At 45.4% G+C, this 23,837-nt stretch overlaps 1 long non-coding RNA gene across 1 annotated transcript; it reads left to right on the top strand.

Annotated features, from left to right (window-relative positions):
* Positions 1-150: 150 nt before the first annotated feature.
* Positions 151-4,951, top strand: LOC147020745 (uncharacterized). Its single transcript, XR_015061947.1, has 2 exons — positions 151-3,247; positions 3,573-4,951. It is a non-coding gene; the product is annotated as an uncharacterized LOC147020745 (long non-coding RNA).
* The last annotated feature ends 18,886 nt before the right edge of the window (positions 4,952-23,837 follow it).

Here is a 23,837-nt window from a genome sequence, read left to right as displayed (position 1 = left end):
CACACACACACACACACACACACACACACACGCACACACGCACACACGCACACACACACATACGCACGCACGCACGCACACACACGCACGCGCACGCACACACACACACACACACACACACACACACACACACGCACACACTGACATTTATTACCTCTGCCACCTTCTTCTTCTTCTTATTGCGTGTGGCAGCTTAGCTGCCGGGGTAGCTGTCATTTCCTGAAAGTGCGACTGTGTCACTGATGCAGTGCCCCTCTACCAGTACACACTGGTACTCATTTCGCCGACCTCAGAAGGATGACAGGCTGAGTCAACCCCCTGGTGTGTTAATTCAGGGGCCAACGGGGCTTGAACTCAGGACCCCAGGATCCCAGGCCACCACCCGAACCACTAAGCCAACACCAAGCTCATCTCTGCCACCGAAGGTGTCTGTTTGTCTGTTTGTGTACAGGGTATCTCAAAAAGTTGTGGACGGATCCGGATGTAATTTGGTGGGCAGGTTGGGTGTGTGACATGCACGAACTGATTAGATTTTGGTGACGATCCGGATCCGGATTCGACGACTAGAATTTTAAAAGTGATTCTTCACCATTGAGAGATTGGGCCAAAAATGATACATAGCACGATATCTCAAAAAGTTGTGGACGGGTTAGGATGAAACATGGTGGACAGATTGTGTCTTTGACAAGGACGAATTGATTCGATTTTTGTGAAGATCCGAATCCGGATCTGGATAAGATAATTATTTAATTATTAAAGTGGTTCTTCACCATTGAGAGATCGAGTCATACACTATATAGCACTGTGTAGCATGATATCTCAAAAATGTGTTGGGTCAGATATATTCTCGTGGATCTGGCTTTGCATGGCGGAGGTTTGCGCTCCACCGAGTGCCCTTCTAGTTTGTCTCGATTTTGTCTTTCCACGAACCCATCCACACGTCTGTTTGTGTTGGGACTGCCCGTGGAACCGACAGGGTACATTACAGACACCTGCAGAGGTCTTGTACTCGCCTTTGGACCTGGTCATCTCGTTTCGAACAGATTCCAGACCCGGATTGCCGGATTGGTCAATCGCAGGTAGGACGTGAAATACGTCATGATGCACCGTCCCTTTGATGGACGTCAAGCTGTGTATCTCGTGTGCTCTGGTGCACGCTCCAATATCCCACGGTTGCACCTTTCGAAAGGGCAGGCCACTGTGTGCTGGTACCCTAGCCAAATTCCGAATTACATCGTCCCCTGCAGCACCACGCACCATCGTGTCGACCCGTACACCGATCGTTCTCATATAGTTGCCTTGACGACTTGTTCTGACTTCTGAATGTCCAGATGCTGAGATGCTCTTCAAACAGGTAAGGCCATGTAGGGACCATCGGCTTTCAAATGGTGGAAACTTTTCACACATACCTAAACGGATATTGACAAAAAGGTATTTTCAATGTGAACGAATCAAAATCTCGAGCAGGTAGTGAATCCAGATTGAGAAGAACATCAAGTCACAACACAAGCTCTGGCAGATGAACATATTGCAAGACGTGGTAAATATATAAAAATTAAATAATTAACAACAGGGGCGTTTATCCATTCTCTTAAACAATCAAATGAATGAATAAGAAAGATGTTGTGCAGAGCATGGATACTTACGAGATCCCTAAAATAAATTTGCCCATAAAAAATAATTGGTGGTTGAATTCAGTGACCCGATGTGCAAATCCTCTTCAAATTTCAAGTCAATCGGATGAAAATTGATGATTTTAAACATTTGGCCTCTGTTGACCTTTTGACCTTTGACTTCAAAAATAATTGGTTGAATTCAGTGACTTGGTATGCAAATCCTCTTCAAATTTCAACCCAATCGGATGAAAATTGATGATTTTAGACATTTGGCCTATGTTGACCTTTTGACCTTTCGACCTCAAAGTTAATTGGCGGTTGAATTCAGTGCCCTGATATCTAAATCCTCTTCAAATGTCAAGTGCATCAGATGAAAAATGGGAACTTTAGAAATTTGGCCTGATGTTGACCTTTTGACCTTTCGACCTCAAGACTAATTTGTGTTTAAATCGAGTGACCCGATGCGCAAATCCTCTTTAAAATTTCAAGTCAATCGGATGAAAAATGATTTTAGAAATTTGACCTCAAGATGACCTTTGACCTCAAAATCAACAGGTTTCTCCATTGTGACGAGTTTTACAATTTGGTGAAGTTTCGTGAAGATCGGTTTGGAATTGTGACCTGTCGGCGGTTGACAGACAGACAGACAGTCAGACAGACAGACAGACAATGACACACGTGACCAACCAATATACTTGTGAATCTTTGATTACTCCACTACTCCCTATTCATACCAATGAGAAGACTTTTACAAGTGTCATCCTAGATTCCTCCATTGATTACACATTCATAAAGAACTGCTCCATCATTTCGATGCCTTCCACCATCATGCATCAAAGCCGCAGATAACATAAAGGAAAAGCAATGACAAACACCACACACCGCACCACAATTATACAGCTAACCACACCCCAACACACCATATTTTCACAGCCAACCACAACCAGGTAAATTGACCAGGATGCGCGATGCAGTGACTTGCTGATCATTACGAAAGTTACTATTGGATCTTTCAAGCACATAGTTAGTGTGCAGCGGAGACAGCCGGCTTTACGTGCCTCCTCCGCCAACATGCTCCGGGATGCAGCACCCCCGGTTGGTACAGCCGCAGAGTCGCAGTTGTATTTTGTAAAAACCGTAGGTGTAGTTTAGTGATTAAGTCGTAGCCTTGCACGTGATCCTAAAATAATACAAAACCATGCCATGTACCGTACAGTGTACGTGGACCACTCACGAAGAGGGGTCGATTACAATACAGACCCCCCCCCACACACACACAGACACACACACACACACACACACACAGCATCAATGAAACACCAATGACCACATGTGGAGTTCATATAGCAACCAATCAATGACTCCAATGCTGCAACCCACGTTTAAATAGAACAGAGAAGGTGTGTTCGACCAGACTGGGTGCAGGTGTCATGGTTAGAGTGTCGCCTCTGAGTCTGGGAGGTCGGTGATTCAAACCCTGGCTGAGTCATACCAACAAAGCTTGACGCTCAGCATTTCGAAGAACAGAACAGAACGTGCATAAGCAATGCTGGGAAGGCAATGGCAAACCGGCCACGACAACCCTTGCCAAGAAACTGCTTTGGCAGCACTAACAGTCAGGAAAGAGTGTGGTACGTTGAAATGTGTATCGGAGAGTGCGTCAGCACCCTCCACGTCGTGATGGCGAGGAAAAAATGTTGGCCCCACTCACTATATACAAAACCCAAAGTTGGAGTAACTTCTCTAAAAAAAAAAAAAGTTGCCAAGGCCACATATGAGAAGCCCACCTGGCTACCTGGTCTGTTCAGCTAATTGTCTCGGCAGGGCTCGCTTTTCAGTATTCCTGAGTCCAAGCCATGGCAAAAGCAAACAAAACCAACAAAAACCCTCCCAAGATCAAAATAATATTATATAATTGTGTGTCATTGGTTGTTTTCTCCATAATTTGTGTTTCAGAAGATGGAACAGAATCCTCCCAGGCCTCGAAGTATCTACCTTCGTTTCGGTGAATGATCGTGATTCATGGACTAGGGTGTGAAGTTTGCTTGTCCTCAGAGTTTTGTCCTGAGGTCTCTTTTCAGGATCGTCACTGAGCCCCGGACAACCTCCAACTGTAGTTCGTTTGTGGTAATGTTCCCAGGGATGGTTTGCAGGATCTTTGTGATCACTGGGTACCGAAACCTCAATTATATTATCAATACCTTCTTTTCCTTTTGGTATCCGAGTACTATGTCTGGTGGCAGTGCTTTGTTTTCTGTGTTCACGCTGGATGGGATCACCGAGTCGTAGGTGAGCTTGGTGTCCTGGTTTTAAGTGATTGCTTTGGTTCATGTTTCCATGACTTTTGTGGAACTGGGATATTGAAATTTCTGCAGATGTGCCGGTGCTGCCTCCACACCCCTAACTCTGCCTCCACTCCCTCACACTGCCCCCATGCCCTCACGCTGCCCCCTTCCCTCACAATGCCCCCTTCCTCCACACTGCCCCCTTGCCCTCACGCTGCCCCCTTCCTCCACGCTGCCCACTTCCTCTACACTGCCCCCTTCCTCCACGCTGCCCCCTTCCTCCATGCTGCCCACTTCCTCTATGCTGCCCCCTTCCTCCACGCTGCCCCCTTCCCGCACGCTGCCCACTTCCTCTATGCTGCCCCCTTCCTCCACGCTGCCCCCTTCCCGCACGCTGCCCCCCTCACTCGCGCTGTCCCATTCCCACACGCTGCCCCCCTCCCCGCGCTGCCTTCTCTTCCCTTCCCCTCACAGTATTCTCCTGCCAACCCCCCCGGCCTCCACCACCATACAACTCTCCAGAGGACGAGGAGATGAAGAGCTGTCAAAGAATGTGCGAATGAAAGGGGAATTTTTTCTTTTTCTTTCTTTCATATTTATTATTTTTATTTCCCCAAGCATTCGGAAATGCTGCTTAGATCAATTAAATTCTGAGAAAGGAATGATTTGCCAGATCATGGCAGGATAGCCGAGAGGTACGCACGCTCGCTCTAGGCCGTCTCGCTTGTGGTGGAATCCCAACCCAGCTATAAACTGTCACCTGATGTTTCACAGGCATGGTGATTCATCAATGTGTGTGTCGTCTCTCGGATGGACGTTAAACTGAGCACCACCTCTGCCGGAATCTCCCCCCCCCTTCCCCACTCCTCTCCCCTTCTGCCTCTCCCACCCTTATCTTTCCCATCCCGATCTTTCCCTGACCCCTCTCCCTCTATCCAACCCCTCTCCCGCTCTCTGACCTCTCTCCTTCCCTCCCTCCTCTCCCTCTTTCTTCCCCACCCCCTTACTATCCCCATCAGCAAAGCGATGGGTTGTATTTTCTCGTAAAAATATATATATATGCCATAATATTTTGTCCAATTACCATAAAAATGGAATGGTTTTGAAACTGCCAACAAGGTGATTTATGTTCTTCAGTGTTCAAATATATAATCTGATTAAAATATAATGAAGATTTTGAAGGCTGTGGAAAAAAAATCATCTTTTTTTGGAAGTTTACCGCCGTTGATGAAGCGTCTTTTACAGCACCTTATTAAACACATTACATTAGTTCTTCATGCCTGTTGTTTGTGTCCTTTATCACATTATATTTCTCCAAATCCAGCACAGGGACGTTAGGCTACCCATTCTTTCCTGTCAAATGCAGACTCCCACAACTGTTGTGCCCGTCTTGTGGTTTACTTCAAGCTGATGTACCAAGTTGCTGGGGGGGGGGGGGGTGGGGGTGGCCTCGGGGCTGTTTCCAGTCCGGGCCCGGGTTGATCCCTCTGCCAACGTCGACGCTTAATTTGAGTGCAACTTGTGTCGGTGTATTTTCTGACAATCTCTAAACATGCCCAAAAAGGTGGTGGTGCCTACACAAAATGGCGTTGCAGGTGTAATCAAGACCAGTGCTTTGTGATATTGTCTTGTTTGTGACAACGTGAAACAATTGGATTCCAAGGATACGACGCTAATACCTGAAGTTTTCACCAGTCCACTATGAGGAACGTCCAGGTTTCGGACCTATTTCGGAGGACTGGCAATATATAGGTGGTGGATACTCTGAGTTTTGTTGATAGACTAAGTCGCTTATTACACCACACACGGTTCTGCTGGCCAAAGGTTGATGAGGAGAGGCCCATACGTCGGTGAATGTCAGGTGAGGAGGAGCCCGTGGAGTCTATATCGCATCCAAGGAACGTGAACTTCTCCGTTGCTGCAATGGTCTGGCCCACAACGATGACTGGTGTCAGGTGGGCTGGGGCTTATGTTGTGAACCTTTGTTTTTGCTCAACAAATGTGCATTCCCATTTTCCCGGCCTCTTCCTCAAACCTCTGTAGCGATGTTGGCCATTGGTCGGGCCTTCCTCGGAACAAGGCCACGTTATTAGCCTAGCCCAGATCCATAAAGAGGAGGAGGAGATTGGGACCATACTCTGTACAGAGCGTTGGTGCTGCCTAAGCAGTCTCGGCTATTGGGCACAATCCTGGATGGGTCACCACTCCGACACAGTATACCGGCATGCTGGCACTCATTTGCCGACCTCGGAAGGATGACAGGCCGAGTTAACCCCACCTGGTATAAATTCAACAGCTGAGCGGGATTTGAACTCAGGATCCTGGGATCCAAAGCCCACCACTCTAACCATTAAGCCAACACCCATAAAGAGTGCACCACCAACGGTTATTACAAGGTCTCCCTGACACCGACACAGGATCCATTCGATGGCACAACAGAATCGAGCTGGACCGAGGTTGCAGCCTTGACAGACACCTGAAGTGGTGAGGAAAGATCTGAAGATGTCATTTCCAACGCGTACCCTTGATGTGATACCCTCATGCAGGTCCCGGATGAGATGGAGCAAAAATGAAGGTGTTCCAACAGCTTACAGGGCCTTCCACAGAGTGCTCTGATCCACTGAGTCAAAAGCAGCCTCGATGTCAATGTAGGCAACATTAAGCCATCTTACAAACTCACGGTGAAGCTCCAACAAAAGCCTGAGGGTGAGCACCGCGTTCATGGAAGACCTTCCCTTTGTGAATCCGGACTTCTGTGAGCAGCATCGATGTGTGAGTCATGGTTCCAGGTGAGTTGGTAAAACATGAGGCCAAGCTGATCGGGACCTCTTCGCACTTGAGTAGCTCCGGGGGATGCTGTCTCACCTGTGGTACGACCATTCCAAAGCTTCCTGATGGCACGACGTACCTCCTTTATGACGTCCCTAAAAACAGTAAGTTTCCTGTTTGGAATGATTTTTCAATGTTTTATGATTACCAGACAGTTATACAGACTAAAAGAAAATTATTTCACTCTTCTCTGCTCATGCACAATTGGGACAAATTCAGAGCCAAACTCCTGCCAAACTGCAGGTTTGTTTTCCGATTCATGTTCAGAATACACCATTCAATTGAAAGTAAGGCGTTCCTCCATCATAAAATGGTGTTTGCAGACAGACAGTCCGACAGAGAGAAAGAAAGCGAACGAATTGCTTAACCCCACCTTTCGCCATCTCAAGGAGATGGGGATGGGCCAGGCACCTGCTTGGGGGGTGGCCAGATGGAGCCCCTGGAGTACCGGTGCAACGTGGACACAGCGACGCGCTGCTCCAGCACATGCCCCCAAACCAGTCCTGACCACTTTTCGCCTCCTGTGCTGCGCAGGGTCAAAATTCCGGTGAATAGGTGAGTGACCTCGAGCATCCTGAGATGCAACCAACTACTGTACCACTAAATAACTTAAGAAGGGGCCTTGAAACGTGTGGGCCAGCTTCATTTTGGAGTATTTCCTGATTACAACACAGGAAATTACAAAGGAATTAGAAGTCATTGTTGGAAGTGTTGAAACGATCATACGAGTTACCTTCAAAGGGAACTGTAAAAGGGGTGCGAAGCCGTAACGTTACTGCACGACAATGCCTACCCTCACAAGGCAAACGTGACGACCACTACTACTCCAATGGAGAATTGTTGGGAAGTTGTAAATCACCCTCGACTACCACTAAATGCAGACTTAATTGCTTCCTTCTAATTTCCATAAATTCAGGCCATTCGTAGAGCATCGAGGTGGCATAAGGTTCATGAATGATGGAGACGGTCAAGCACCTGTCCTGAAATGGCTGTGCCCAATCCAAAGATGTCAGCAAGGAACAACCACTTCCAGAGTAAAGGTGTAGCGGGAGATCTTGAGAAATTGGTGATGCTCCATTTAATTTCCCTGAAACTTTTGATTCTTGAGAATAATAAAAAGTCTCACTTCAACCATAAAACGAATCTCCTCTATTCATCACCTGAGTTCATAGGTTTAGCAGATCAATAGCACTGTCAACTTATTCTGCCAATAGAGCTCGTTAAGGAAGCAGAACAAGCTTGTTGTTGGCTTAACGGTTAAGGTGACTGGCTAAAGATCTTCGGGTCTTGCGTTTAAGCCCCTTGTCGGGCCGTTGGATTAACACCAGGTAGGGTTGACTCAGCCGGTCATCCTGAGCTCATCAAAATGAGTACCAATATACCGGTAACAAGGGGCATTGCATCAGTGGCACAGCTACTCCCTCAGCCAATGATGCTACTCGCAGCCTTGTGCTGCACACGGAGGAGGAGGATGAGAAGGAGAAGGAAGCAGAACCACGTGACAAATCCTTGCAACTTGTTCGCAATGAGCATTGGCCTATTGGACCTGACAAGGGTACTGAGAAGCATGCACGCTTGTAACAATATTGACACCACCACCGGATATTCCCACGGCGGTTTTATTGTCGCTGTGATTGCATTTGGAACATCAAACGTGGAACGTCCGTCCCTCTTGATGACATTAAGTCATTTCTCTCCTCAATATTGTCCAGCCTTTGAGGTTTGGTCGGATATAACAGTTGCGTTTCACATGCTGTACTTCCAAAAAAAATGGTCTCAATAATGAGATTGTGTGATGTCACGGGTACAATTATTGTTCACGCAAGATGTTATTTTCCATCAATGAAAATTATTGGAACTATCAGTTTTTGGCTGAGAATCTTCAAATATATTTTTACCAAAAATAATTAAAATGAGCTAATTTATCTGATGTCGTGTGTAACGCCGGCCGACATTTATGACCTGAAAGCGGTGGCACTGGCAGAGACGCATCAACAGAGGCTGCAGGTTTGCAAGAACAGCTGGGTCAGGAGGATTGCAGGAGTGAAGAGGGTGGATAGAAGAAGGACTGATGAACTGAGAGAGGAGATTGGTGTTCAGATGAGATTGAGGGGGTAATTGTTGAAATTCTGGCTCGGATGGGCTGGACGCTTGGTGTGGATGGGGGAAGAGAGAATGTCAAAGAGAGTAGATAGGTTGAGGGAGCAAGGTCAGAGGAAAGGAGGTAGACCGCGGTTGAGATGGGAGGATTGTGTGAGGAGGGATCAGTCAGGGAGCGGTGGTTGGAGAGTGAAGAGAGTTCGCGGAGGACAAAGGGCTTTGGGGGAGTATCAAGGTCAAGGCAGGGCAGAAGCTTGGTGCCATCGGTTCTCACCCTTTATAAAGGGAAAGAAGAGAAAGAAAGAAGAGTCCATTCTCAGACTGTCAGAATGCAAAAGCAACCAAGCAGTTAAAATTGAAGTAAAGAAACTACTTCTTCTTTAATGCCCCTCAATTATTCGCACCCCGACTGGGCGTAGTGGCATGCACCTGTAATCCAGATACTCGGAGGCTTGGGTTGGAGGATCGCTTGAGGACGGGTGCTCTGCGCTGGGCCACGCTATAAGAGGGTGTAGAGCAGCCCGGAATCATGGCGAAACCCAATCCTTATCCCTGTGTCGTAAGAGGCGACCAGGGTTGCGTCAGGAAGGGCATCCGGCGTAAAACATGTGCCAAATCAGTATGCGGATCATAACGGATGATCCACTGTGGCGACCCCTAACGGAAGCAGCCGAAAGACGAACAACAACAATTATTCCCACCCTGGTCGGCTGGGGAATGTTTTTCACCAAAGCCTTTCATGAACTGGCTGGCCAGGTCTGATGTTCGGCTGCAAGTGGCAGGAATTTGTAATTTGTTCAGGATTCCGGCGACAGCTAGTGTACTCTTCAAGAAGGACCCCGGTGGGATCTTTAATGTCCACCAACTAACGCCAGCAAGATGGACGCCCAGTTTAACGTCCATCCGAAGGATGCCGGGATGACCATTTATCACCAGGCCAAGATTCGAACCCAGGCGAGACAACTTAGGTCTTAGATGTTACCTCGAAGCTCTCCTGTAAGCTAACCTGGCAGTCATCTGAAAAGTTTTTTTTCAAAAAACCCAGCGGTCAATCAATTTTGTTCCCTCCATGTTCAAGACCTCAGACATCCCTAAGAGAATTGTGTCATCTCTGAATATTTATTGAATTCCTGGATTCATCGCCTTTAATGCCATACGTGCAGTATTTGTTAGGAGATTAAAATGCACAATTGTTTGATATTTTTATCTTCTTTTACTTTGAAAACGAGTTCAGAGAACACCTTCCCCCACGCTGTCTTGGGAAACGAGGACACCGGTGGGGTCTATGAGTGGCAACTCTGATTGGTCGAGATGATGTAAAATGAGGTAATATTTTGTCCAAATACTGCCAAACGGAATTGGTTTGAAAGTGCCAACAAGGCGATTTGTGTTCTCCATGTTCAAGAGTATAATTAAATTTCAATGATATGAAGATTTTAAAGGTAGAAAAAAAAATTCGGAAGTTTACCGCCGTTGATGAAGCGTCTTTCACACCACCTTCTTTAAAACCTTACATTAGTTGTTGTTATTGTTATTGTTGTTTCATACATTCCTCCAAGCCCGTCCCTCGGTGCACTGCAGTTCGAGCGGAGGGTGGTGGGCTCTTGACGGAGGAGTCCGAAGTGAAGGCCCGCTGGGCTAGTTACTTTGAGCGGCTGTACCAGGCTGATCCACCAGCTGTTGAGTTGGATGTCAGGGGTGTTACTATCCCCATTGCTGACCCTCCAATCAACTGTGGTCCATCTGCGTTTGTGGAAACACAGGCTGCGGTGAACCGGTTGAAATGAGGTCAAGCTCCAGGGATCTGTGGCATCCCTGCTGAACTTCTCAAGGCTGGTGGAATTACTGTACTCATGTCATTGCATGCAGTTCTGTGCTCTGCCTGGAACACAGGCATCATCCCAACTGACTGGAAGAGGGGCCTTGTTGTCCCTTTTTATGTGGGTGATTTTATGTGAAATGGAAGGGTGATCGCCAGGACTGCAACAACTACCGAGGGGTGACGCTGTTCTCAGTGTCGGACATGGTCTTTGCTCGGATAATTATTGATAGGGTTCACCACCATCTGCTTGAGCACCAGAGCACAGAGCAGTCGGGATTTACACCAAAGAGGTTAACGATTGATTGTATCCTTGCCCTTCCGGTCCTCTCCTAACGCAGATGAGAGTTTTGGCAGGTTCTGCTTATGATCACTGTAAAGCGTTCGATTCAGTGAATCGAGATGCCCTCTGGAGGATTCTTGGTCTTCGTGGGATGCCACCAAAACTGATCGACCTGATGTCTGAACTCTACTCTGGTAATGAGAGTAATGTTAGATGTGGTGGTACCATTTCCGACTTATTTCCAGTTGTTGCTGGAGTTTGTCAGGGGTGTGTTCTGGCCCCCACACTTTTCAGTGCTTGTATGGACTGCATTCTGGGAAGGATGTCAGAGAGATCAAGGTGTGGTGCATCATTTGGGAATGTCAAGATCTCTGACCTTGATTTCACAAATGACACAGTCGTCTTTGCGGAGACTCTGGATATCCTTTTGGGGGCCCTCGAGGTGCTGAATGAGGAGCCAGAGCCGTTGGGATTATGGGTTTCCTGGATCAAAACTAAGATCCAGACTTCCAATGACATCTTGGATGCTGCTATCTTGTCTATACCTGTTTTTGGTGAGGATGTTGAGGTCACGGAGAGATTCACTTTACTTGGTAGTGATAATCATGTCTCTGCTGGCTGTGAGCCAGACGTCAATAGACATCTGTGTCGGGCCTGGGGAGTCATGGATCATGGAGTGTGGCGCTGCCGGTACCTGTGCGGGAGGATGAAAGTCTGAGTCTTCAGGTCCTTGGTGCTTCCAGTCTTGCTCTATGGATGTGAGACTTGGACTTTGACCAAGGATCTTAGACAGAGACTTAATTCCTTTGGTACCAGGTCTCTTCGGCGAATCCTTGGCTATTGCTGGTCAGACTTTGTGTCCAACGAGCGGTTGCTGAGAGAGACTCAAATGTGATTTGTTACCTGCATAGTCCATGAGCGTCAGCTGCGACTGTATGGACATGTGGCTCATTTTCCTGACGCTGATCCTGCTCACCAGATTCTCTCAGTGAGGGGGCCTTGTGAGTAAGGGAAGCCAATAGGCCGACCACGTGCCTCATGGTTGCAACAGGTTGATCAGCATCTCAAGGAGATGGGGGATGTGCCAGGCATCTGCCTGGTGGATGGCCAGACGGAAGCCCATGAAGTACCGATGGAAAGTGGACGCAGCGACGCGCTACTCCCATACCCTACCTGACCTATTTCGTCTGCAGTCTGTGGCTTCTGGTTCCATCATTTTCTGGAAGTGAAGCTGTGCCACTGATGCAGTGCCCGTTACCAGTAAGCCGGTACATATTTTGCTGACCTTAAAGGATGACAGGCTGTCTACCCATCTGGTGGTAATTAAATAGCACAACAGGAATAACGTTCAAGAGAGGGTAAACACGACTTCAAGAGAATTGAAAAAAGTTTTCAGAGGCTACAAGTCATTAAATCCCCACACCATGGCAGGATGGCCGAGAGGTACGCACACTCGCTCTAAGCTGTCTAGCCTGAGTTCGAATTGTTTCACATTTTTGTGTGATCTGCTTTCATTGAGGATGTTATTGAATAAACATGAAAGTGAATGAATCGGTTTTTTTTGTTTGTTTGTTTGTGACACAAATCCTGTGAGCTCCCAAGGTTAATCACCATGATGCACTTTACTCGGTGTTGGTACTTGGTACACTTTACTTGGTTGGTACATACCCATGGATGTGGGAGAAAAGCTGAATGCACCACAATTGCAGGAGTGGGAGAGTAAGGTGAAGTGGTTACAAGCTGTTGGGGCTGCTGAAGTAGAAGAGCACAAAATTTGTATTTATAATTGTGATGAAGTGTTGAACATGATTGATTATCTGTTTAACCGCCTGTCAATTAAATGGCAGTTGAAGTCGCCGAAGGAGAGAAACACGCTGAATCGGATAAAGTTGTGAATGATGGCATTTCAGGATCTGAAATTGCACAAGTCTGAAAGCTCTACAGGTAGAAAGGGCTCAATCAGGTTGATCAATGCATTCCTTCATTTGAAAGCAAAACTCAGTAGTATGTCTTTTACCTGTTTGTCCCAAAAAAAAGGTTACACACAGTTAAATGCTTATCTGGTTTTTTTTTTGGTGGTGGTTTTAAGATTGGGCAATATCAAATCACTTTAGGAAGATAGTGCGACGTTCCGCCTGAGCCATGTTATCATGTAATGGCTAAAAAAGGTTTCCAAGATGTATGACACATCCCTCCAAGGAAGACTCATTGTTGGCCCGAAAAATACCTGATTTGTCTCAATTTGGCTTTTTCTTTTGAGGGCCTGAGGGAAGCAAAATTGTTCCATAACAGACGTAAAACCCTGGAAAATTTAAAGGAAGGAGTTCAAGAAGATCTTTAATACCCCCGTTAACCCAACTCTAAATTGCTGGTTTAACTGTTTCCTCCTCTTCCCTCTCACTCCAGCAAACTTTGAAGTGCAAAGTGTAGATGTATCCAATTAAGGGGGCCACACAGTGAATACAAAGTGTTTAGAAAACTCTGACTTCAACTTTCTAATTATGCTGGTTTCTTCATCATGACTAGAAACATTTATCTTGTATGTGTATATATATATATATATATATATATATATATATATATATATATATATATATATATATATATATATATATATATATATATATCCATCCATCCATTGGGACCATACTCTGTGCAGAGCGTCGGTGTTGCGTAAGCAGTCTCCTTGGCTATTTGGGACAATCCTGGACGGGTCGCCACTCCGACACAGGACACCAGCAAGCTGGCACTCATTTTGCCGACATCAGAAGGATGACAGTCAGAGTCAACCCCAACTGGTATTAATTCAACACCAAGCGGGATTTGAACTCAGGACCCTAAGATCCCAAACCCACCACTCCAGCCATTAAGCCAACACCAGGCATACATTTGAATGCTCGTACTGTATACTCGTTACACGATGTGTGAAGGAGATCTGATGCACTTAATCCTCCTGTATATCATTTTGCGTATCAATGATGGCTTAATTAACATATCAAAGAATACATTGATTAGATTATACATTTTGAAAGTGTGTTCCCTGCGGATGGTATCAATCCAACTGATATAACCTTCTTTTTTGATACTCTGGTAGTCCCTTTCAGTACAATACAGGTATAGTTGCACAGTTTTATGCCTGTCCCCTGTTTATGTATCGAGGTTGTGTTTATGAGACTGACGTCACTGAGTTTATTTCTGAGTCTGTGTATTATATGACAACAAATTATTGGTATTGGTATGTGATAAGGTAACTAACATGTGACTCTTACTGCCTTCATCGTAGTACACTGTAACTGCATAAAATGTTCAATATATTGAGTAATAAAGCACAGTCGTTGCATGCATTAGCCAAGTTGTATCGGTCAAAGTTTCCATCTCGAGTAACTGTATGATTACACATGATTGGACATCAGAATTATATATCATAGATGTAGTGGAAAATGAAGTGGTTTATTGCTTTGGTACAGCTGGTAGAAAAAATGTTGGAGGTGCAAGGTGAGATGGCATTGGGATTTGTTGACCTCAAGAGAAGGTCTGACACCGTCCCGAGAGAGATGGTGATGGCGACACTGAGATGGATGGGAGTTCCAGAAGCAGAAGTCAGGTTGATGGAAGGGATATACAAGGGAACGAAGGGAAGAGCTTTGGTTGGTCCTGAGATGTCTGAGGAGTTCAGCGTGAACATAGATTTGAGGCAGAGAAGCACTCTCAGCCCACTCATGTTTATCATGGTGATCGAGCTGGTAAGCAGGAAGGTGAGATTGAGTGGTGGTATGGGCTGAAGATGAGTATGGAGAAGACTGAGGTGATGTGGGTCTGGCAGCAGAGAATATAAATGAATGTCAGGTTCGAGGGGAAGGAGATCAGGCAGGGAAATAGGTTCGAGTATCTGGGAAGAACAGTGACCGAGGATGGTAAGTCCAAGGCACAGAGGAGGAGGATTCAGGTGGGTTCTAATGCATGGAAGAGGGTGGAGAGAGTAATGGCAGAGAGAAAGATATCAAGGAAATTGAAAGGGAAGGATCTGATGTGTGTAACGCCCACATACCTTTACGGGCTGGAGACGGTGGTACTGACAGAGAGACAGCAACAGAGGCTGCAGGTTTGCGAGAACAACTGGGTCAGGAGGATTGCAGGAGAGAAGAAGGATGGATGAACTGAGGAAGGAGATTGGTGTGCACGTGAGTTTGATGGGGAGATTGGTGAAATGCCTACTGAGATGGGCTGTTCACCTTGGTGCAGATAGGGGAGGAGAGAATGGCAAAGAGAGTGGATAGGTTAAGGAAGCAAGGGAGAGGAAAAGATAGTCCATTGTGGAGAGGTGGGATATCCATAAGGGAGGAGTGGTTGGAGAGTGGAGACAATTGGCTGAGGACAGAGGGAGGTGGAGGAATATCGTGGTCGAGGCAGGGCAGAAGTGTGGTGCCATCGGACCTCACTCCTTATAAAGGGAAGACTTGGAGAATATGGGTACCATAAACCAGCACAGCATCCCCAGCTGCTATGATAACTGATGGTGCTATTACTGATCCGAGTCGTACGTCTCCAACCTATACTGTTGCCGAGAAGGAGGACAGAGTCACCTCAGTAAAGCTGAAGATCAAGAACAAGCCATCCCATCCTGGACAGGTTTCAATTCATACGTAACAGAACATGGTTTGCCCTGTTGCAATATTCTGGTACTTACCATTTATTCGAGCACTTCCCTCAGATCTCACAACCATACACACTCTGATCCTGAAGCTGGTGCAATTGGCAGATAAATTGGGCCAACCACATATTCTTGTCACAGCTGATATGGCAATCTACTCGAAGGCACAAGCAATTTTGTGGGCACAACCTCCAACCTTGGCAGGAAAGGTGACTTTGCTTTTTTGGAACACCTTCTTGGATGGGGGAGATATACTACTACATGTGCCAAGAGCTGAGCGTGAGGCTAACTTTGAACTTCACCCGAATACAACCTGCGAGATAATACTTTGGCAGACATGCCTATGCAAATTTGTACCAACATATGTGGCAGGCATGAAAGTCTTCGACCGAGATCACCCTGCAGGCTACAGGTGCATGCACAATGGTGGATTTGTTGTTCGAAGGTGAACAAATCTTTCATTCAACTTTGTGGCAACTGACCGAGTCATTGAACAAACTGTGAATAGAGATTGTAAAAGCAAGGGAGGTGCGCTTGGTCCGCTCTCCGCAAAGGTGCTCGTTCACGTTGGTTAATGACCAGACATGTGACTGCAGAGTATCGCGAGGCATTCAAGTCCTTATGCAATGCCAGTATCGAAACAGAGAAACCTCACGAAGAACCTGGTAGACCCAGGTTGGGCAAAGAAGAACGTGATATTTGCAAGATCATGGATGCAGCATTATGGAACTGGAATGCATTTGACCTAGAGACAGTTCCCTCGCAATTGATCAATGTCACACCAGGACTGGTGGCTTCTGCTGAGGTGTGCAAAAGCCTGAACACCTTCCTGGACAATGGCAAGAAGAAGCACCATTACTTTTTAGCCAAGCGACTGATGGAAACTGGGACCCAGAATATCAGACAAAAGTTGGTGCTTTTGCAGACATGCCAAAGTCCTTGATAACCACAAGCAAAGACCGGTCTACGGTGGATTCCGAAGTACTTTTTCGTCAACTTTTGGTGGTTTCCAAACAGAGAGATGTAAGTTTGGAAACGGTGCTTGAGCGTAAGCTGGCCACAGTGCCTCCTGCTCTGTTTCATGATGATAGTAGTATGAGAAAGGCTTTCAAATCAGATCAAGCAAAGAAAATTGAAGCTTCATGTGAAGAAGTACACAGTTTGGCCACTGAAACAACAACTGCATATGTCATGGCTGGCATGGCACTCCAGCAAGGCTTGAAACACACTCTCTTCACCCCCCCCCCCCCTTTGATGACTTGGGAAGTCGGGATATGCAGTACATCAAGTCATTACGGGAAGGCAATCTTGGAGTTACGGCCATTGCAGTGGTCTTGGACAGATGTGACCACCAATAATCCATCAATCAACTTGAAAGCCAGAGACGTGCGGAGGATACAGGAGCCACCTATGTCGTCAAAGGAAGTCGCACAGTACGCAACTTCAAAAAATTTCTGCTCTAGGTGCTTTTGAAATTTTTCCAACAAAGCTGCTCTAGCTGCTCTCACTTCTGAATACATCATGTTTGCTCGTCCAGCGATCCTTGTTGATGATCAACACGTCATTCTTGCTGGGGGCTTCCCCGAGGGTCCTGTGCTGAAACTGGTTGCAAACTCTGATGCGTCTTACCTGCCAGATCTCTTCAGTTCTCATGAGGAGGCAGATACCCGCACGGTGCTTCATGCAATAAATTTGTCTTCGACTTTTGAGCGGATCATAGTTTGGAGTGATGACACTTCGGTCCACTTGTTGTATTATGCAAGCAAGGGAAAGTTGGGTTCGTCAGTCTACATGTATGCAGGACACACAAACCAAGTCAATGATTGCACAAGATACATCCCCATCAAGGGTTGGCAAAGATCTGTGGCAGAACTTGCCGGCAGCACATGTTTTTACTGGGTGTGGCACAACAAGGAGCTTCTTCAAAATTGGAAAACGCACATCATGCACCGGACAAGTGGAACATGTTAGGTCAACACCGAATGCACTGAAAATGTTTGGACTTTCTGGAAGCATCCCTAATGATGTCACTGCAGCGTGTGTGTGTGTGTGTGTGTGTGTGTGTGTGTGTGTGTGTGTGTGTGTGTGTGTGTGTGTGTGTGTGTGTGTGTGTGTGTGTGTGTGTGTGTGTGTGTGTGTGTGTGTGTGTGTGTGTGTGTGTGTACATATATATTTATAATCACACCATTTTAAAGCCTTGATCCCTGAGCAGGGATCAGCTTTTTGCGGGCTCCAATCATGGTACCCTTTCTTGTAGCAATGTTTTTGCGGCCGGATACCCTTCCTGACACCAACCCTTTAGTCGCCTTCGACAAGCAGGGATAATTACCAGTATACTGGTGCTAATTTCGCCGACTTTGCTAGGATGACAGGCTGAGTCAACCCCTCTGACGTTAATTCAGTAGCCAGAGGGGCTCGAACTCAGGACCCCGAGGATCCCAAGCTACTACCTAAACCACGAAGCCAACACCAGGCATTATATATATATATATATATATATATATATATATATATATATATATATATATATATATATATATATATATATATATATATATATACATACATACTTGCTGTGTATGCATATAAAAAGATACCATGCCCAAATCTGGACAAGGTTGGCAAAGATTTGGGATGCTTCCAGAAAGTTCTAACACTGGAGTGTTCGCTTCAACAACACGTCGGTCAGCTTCCACCAAAACCTGATGTTGGCTTCAACAGTTAATGTTGTGGTGTAAGATCCTATGGTCTTGAGTTGAAACCCCTGTTTTTCCTTTGAATTAACACCAGATGGGTTGGCTCATCCTGTCATCCTTCCATGGTCGGCAAAATGAGTACCAGCTTTCTGGTAACAGGGGGCATTGCATTAGTGGCGCAGCCAAGCAGCCACACACTGTAAGTAAGTAAATCAATCAATCAATCTTGCACGAACCAAAGATGCCTTCACCCAGCATGTCATGCGAGCCAGGTACCAGGTAGCAATTTGGTGTCAGAGCCATGTTGCTATTCCTGTACTGCGGGGTTCAGTTGGACCCCGCAGTACATAACTACAGTCATTATAAAGTATCAGAGAACAATTGTCTTGAGCAGTTATGTACACAAAGGAAGTTGCTCCACATCAAGTGTGAGATCTTCCACATGTCTACTGCACAGATCATGATTGTAATGTCAACAGAAAATGTCAGTGTCTGCAAACAGGACTAAAACGCACAGAATTCCGTGTATGTCATGGACCTGATTGCCACAACTCCATTTGTCAGCAGGAGTCAGACAATGAGGAAGCTGATGACTGATTATTATTGACACGCATAGTAACAGCTACATTAGTACCTGTATCTTGGACATTGGATAAAACAGATTGAGTGCCTGCGCACGTTTCCGATCACTACTATAATCAATAGATCTTATCTTGTTCTCAACTTTTATGGACACAAAATACATACACTTATGCATGTACAATAAAGGCACCACTTATCTTTTTGTTGTGATAGGACTGTACATCCTTCCATGACACCAGGACTGTAACTTCATTATGTTGAATATTAATTGTGATTTATCATAAACTTAACATTTGTCAATACATATAATATGTCAACAAAACCAGTAATTTCATCATTCAGTATTAGGATTGTTATGTGAAAGGGGGATGGAAAGGGGGATGGAAAGGGGGATGGAAAGGGGGTGTCCATAGCTCGACTGTGGTAAGTGGAGTGTGGTTCGTGTGTTTCGCGTCGGTTAGATTGCCATGTAACAGGGATATGTCAGAGTAAGTCGTTTGTTACACGTGATGCCAACGAGGCAGTGTATGCAATTTATAGACAGCCTCTCATTTGTGGGTGGGCTCGGTAAGGACTTCCCATTGCACAAGCACAGGCCACATGTGCAAAAAGGCCAATAGTGATCTCTGGCCAGTGTGTGCAAACTATGGTGGCACAGTGGGCTATGGAGCTTAGAAAAGATTACATTTTTTATTTCATTTAATTGGGCCATCCCTGTGGGTGGTACCCCAGAGAAAGACTCTGCACAGGAGGAAGAAGAGAACCTTGTGGATGGCAGAGAGGAGTGGAGAGACATGAGAGTCGAGACTGGAGAGTCTACCGATGAGTCCATGAGAGAGGACAAAGAGAGGCTCGTGAGGGTTCGAGAGGCCACGAGGAGGAGAATTGAGTCCACCAAGAGAGAACAGAGAGGCTCGTGTGGAAAGGAGGACAGAGACTTAGCTTGGAGTAGAAGCCTCGTGTGGAATTTACCCAAGCTGAGATCACCCTGTGTTTTTGAGGGCCAGGAGGACTCCATCTAAAAAAGGACAAAGGGGACCACGTGACCAAGTTGAAGGCCTAGTCATCGCTGGCCTGCTCATGGCCATTTTGCCCTCGTCTTTGGGCACCGTCGTTCCTGGCTCTCGTCTTGCACCTGGTTTCTTAAAATGAGCTGCATTGTGTTGAACTGCATCCACCATCATTGTACTCGTGTTATAAAATTGTGATCTGTGGCGCCGAGTAGTTTAGGATTTGAGCTTTTACTTTTCATTCATTGTATGTAAGTATGCATATTCCCATTGTCCTCTTGGAGTCTTTTGACTCGCTTGGTTTGTTTCGTTTATCATGGTGTCTTGTTGACCCTTTCCCTGTGCTTTTCAATGTAAACATAAATCCTTTAAAAGATAACAAAGTGTGTTTCAGCCGCCTGCTTTCCATGTGTGTTTGCCGTCGTTTTGGCTCATTTGGACGACCTTTGGAAATGGTAAAGTAAAGTAACATTGAACGCAGTGCCTTTAAAGCCAGTTTCGGTCCATCCATCCAGCATCGGTGTTAAGCGGCGTGGACACGACAGGATGTTTGGGGCATACATTCTTATCAAACATAATGTTAGTCCAAGTCGTGGAATTATGCAAATCATAGAGATCTGTCATAGTGCTAGTATTTGATATCAATATGGTATTCTTCACTGGAAACAAAACGTATGCTGTTCAAATATATGTTTGTGATATCAGAAAAAGTCATGTGTTCTGGAAAACATCATCTTGAATAGACCCTTTTGACTTTTCATTTTTATTGCAGATCAATTATATTTTGACATCCATCCATCCATCCATCTGTTGGGACCCTACTCTGCACAGAGCGTCGGTGCTGCCAAAGCAGTCTCCTGGGCTATTGGGCACAATCCTGGATGGGTTGCCACTCCGATACAGGCTACCAGTAAGCTGGCACTCATTCCGCCGACCTCGGAAGGATGACAGGCTGAGTCAACCCCACCTGGTGTTAATTGAGCAGCCAACGGGGCTCACACTCAGGACCCGAAGATCCAAAGCCAGCCATCCTAGTCGATAAGCCCACAGCAAGTTTACAGTGCTGTATGTGCGGTTCAAATATGTTTGCCTATCTCCTGGTAAAAGGTTTGATTTCTATTGCCTCTACTGTAACATACAGAGTTTTAAAGTGACGATGTTACTTCTTTTTTTTCAGCAAAAATTTGCATATAAGTGAAAAAAGAAATCAAGAAATTTTAAAATAACCTCATTAACATAACATAACAGCTTTTGTTTCATATCAAATTTATGTCTGTATCTTAAAAATTGAGGAAGTGAGAACGAAACAAATGATTTCATCGATTGGACAAAAGGTTGCATACATCACCATGGAAACAATGCATCTAACATCGGACAGGTCAATATGTTTTTCCACATCCATATTTTTATTGTAGAGCACGTACCCCCGAACCACAAAAAAAAACAGGGACGTGATTTGCTGTATTTTGTACCTGGGTTGTGGTTGCTCCCATTTTATGCCCCCTCCACCCCCTATTTCGAAATGGCCGCAGGTCTGAACAGTTTTCACAACAATGGGAACTTGTGACACAATTTGCTATCTCATCTCTTTCATACAGTAGCTATGACTTCAACAGACATTACATATTGACTCTCATCATCTTTCCACCCCTTTCCCCTTCCCTTATATCACTCACGGTACCTGCATAGAAAAAAAATTAACACCCTGTCCCGAAAGGTCAACCAAGGGGAATTTTCTGTTCTAACTTATTTGATTTTTTATTAATTTTTAATTTATCTGGAGATACATTACCTTGTACCAGCGTCACATCCACTGGAAAAATTCCCCTTCTTTTCGAAAAATTTCAAACCGAAGAACCACGGCTTCCATTGAAATGGCACAAGGAAACTCGCCCACCACTCCGAGGAATTTGTGACTCTTACTGGAAACTGCATAGAAAAGGATTAACATATCTGTCAAGTTTCACTGATACAGGAGCATTCCTTCATGGTTTGTGGTTGAGGGAGGGAAGAAAGGAGGGAGGGAATACCTTTTGACTCTCCCTTGTAATTGTCAACTTTCAACTTCAACAAAAAAGGCTTACGACATCAACAAATAGCTGCCGGTATCTAATGCTGTCACCATTCCATACGTTGATGTGGCATCATCTAGTCTGGTGCCATCGGCCTACATGGATTGAGCTGCTGTATTCAGCTGCTGTTTATACAGTTTTCATCCCTATTTGGTCTGGGTGGTGTCGAGCCTCAGGCATGTCAGACATTCCCATTTTTTTTTCCCACGCACAGTGCCTACATGACTAGGTGCAGGCATGCCTGAATGTGGCCGGATAGGTAAATGATCTACTCTCTTCGCAGGTTTGAGTTTCCACATTGCATGCGACGCAACTTGGGTTATACAACTTACTTTGTACATGTAAGCGGATGGCCTTACGTCGATGGAGGCGGACACTCTATGGCTGTCTTAATTGGTGTTTGGTGATGGGAAAAAAAAACAGTTCCCAGCTCTGAACAATGCTGCTTGGCAGTGCAAACGTGACTGTGCTCTGGGCCTTTCTGTGCAAAGACAATGGTCTGGCTGGTAGTACGAGTGAAAACCGACATGACATCATCATCGACCAGCAATGACATCACACATGAAAAAAAAAAAATTCATCTCTGCCAATTCATCAACTTGTTTTGCTAAGTTTACCTGAGTCACACCCAACTTGGGTAGTATCGCATGCACTGAAGATTCCAATTCTCCCAAATCCAGAACAGCATGGGTCACTGTATGAATGGGATTTCTTTGCGTAAGAAGAAACTCACTTTACCAAAAGTAGAAAGTGAAAGTAAACTTTCCATTAAGTTCACACGAGTTGCTTGCTTTGTGGTTACAATCTCTGATTCTGGTTGTTGTCTTTTCGGTATATTAAGGGAATGACTGTAATTTGAACCCGAAGAATTTTGGTCATTAGTTCATCAGCCACTTTAGCAATAATCTCACAACTTCTTACGAGCGAGTCACCTTGAGTGTTACGGAATCACAAAATCATTTCTATTTGGAGTGCTCTTATGGTTTTTTTTTGTTTGTTTTTTTTGGTAAAAGCAGTTGTTGGTTTGATTTGTTGAGATGAGAAGTCCAAGAGTTTATTGGCTTTCTTCCTTTGAATCATAATTGGTGTGTACCGAGTTAAAAGACTTTTGGTGGAATTGACTGAGCAACCTGTTCTTGGATAACTCATCGTGATCCAAGTATTTCAAGATCGTATATTTTCTGCTGGATTGTGGGGTTAGCCGAGGGAAGCTTGGCCCAAAGTGTTGGCCAGGCCTAACATTCGACGAATGTGAGGGCAGGAATTTGTAATTTGGTCATTGTGGCAATGATAGCTTGCTGACTCTTTGCGAAGGACACCGTGGGAGTGTTAACGTCCACTAACTAATGCCGGCAGATGGGAAACCCGTTTAACTTCCTTCTGAGGGACGACACATAAATTGATGAAATAATGGGATAACAGTTTATAGCTGGGCCAAAATTCGAACTCGGGCTCGATAGCTTAGAGGGGAGTGTGCGCACCTCTCGGCCATCCTGCCAACCCCATTTGTCACTCTGCAGTATAAATGTCTATATATTTATATTTTTTATGTACATATATATATATATTATATATCCATCCATCGGGACCATACTCTGTGCAGAGCATTGGTGCTGCCAAAGCAGTCTCCTTGCCTATTGGACACAATCCTGGACAGGTTACCCCTCCGACACAGGATACCAGCAAGCTGGCACTCATTGTGCCGACCTCGGAAGGATGACAGGCAGAGTCAACCCCACCTGGTAATATTTCAATAGCCGAGTAGGGTTTGAACTCAGGATCCTAGGATCCGCAGCCCACAACCCAAACCATAAAGCCAACACCAGGCATATATCATTTATTTATTTATTGATATATATATATATATATATATAATATATATTCTATATTATAT

The sequence above is a fragment of the Eptatretus burgeri genome, chromosome 9 (assembly GCF_056783735.1).
Source record: "Eptatretus burgeri isolate ZD-2024b chromosome 9, Ebu_testis_v1, whole genome shotgun sequence".
Lineage (NCBI taxonomy): Eukaryota > Metazoa > Chordata > Myxini > Myxiniformes > Myxinidae > Eptatretus > Eptatretus burgeri.
The sequence above is the reverse complement of the archived record's forward strand: the minus strand, read 5'-3'. Positions and strand labels throughout refer to the sequence as shown.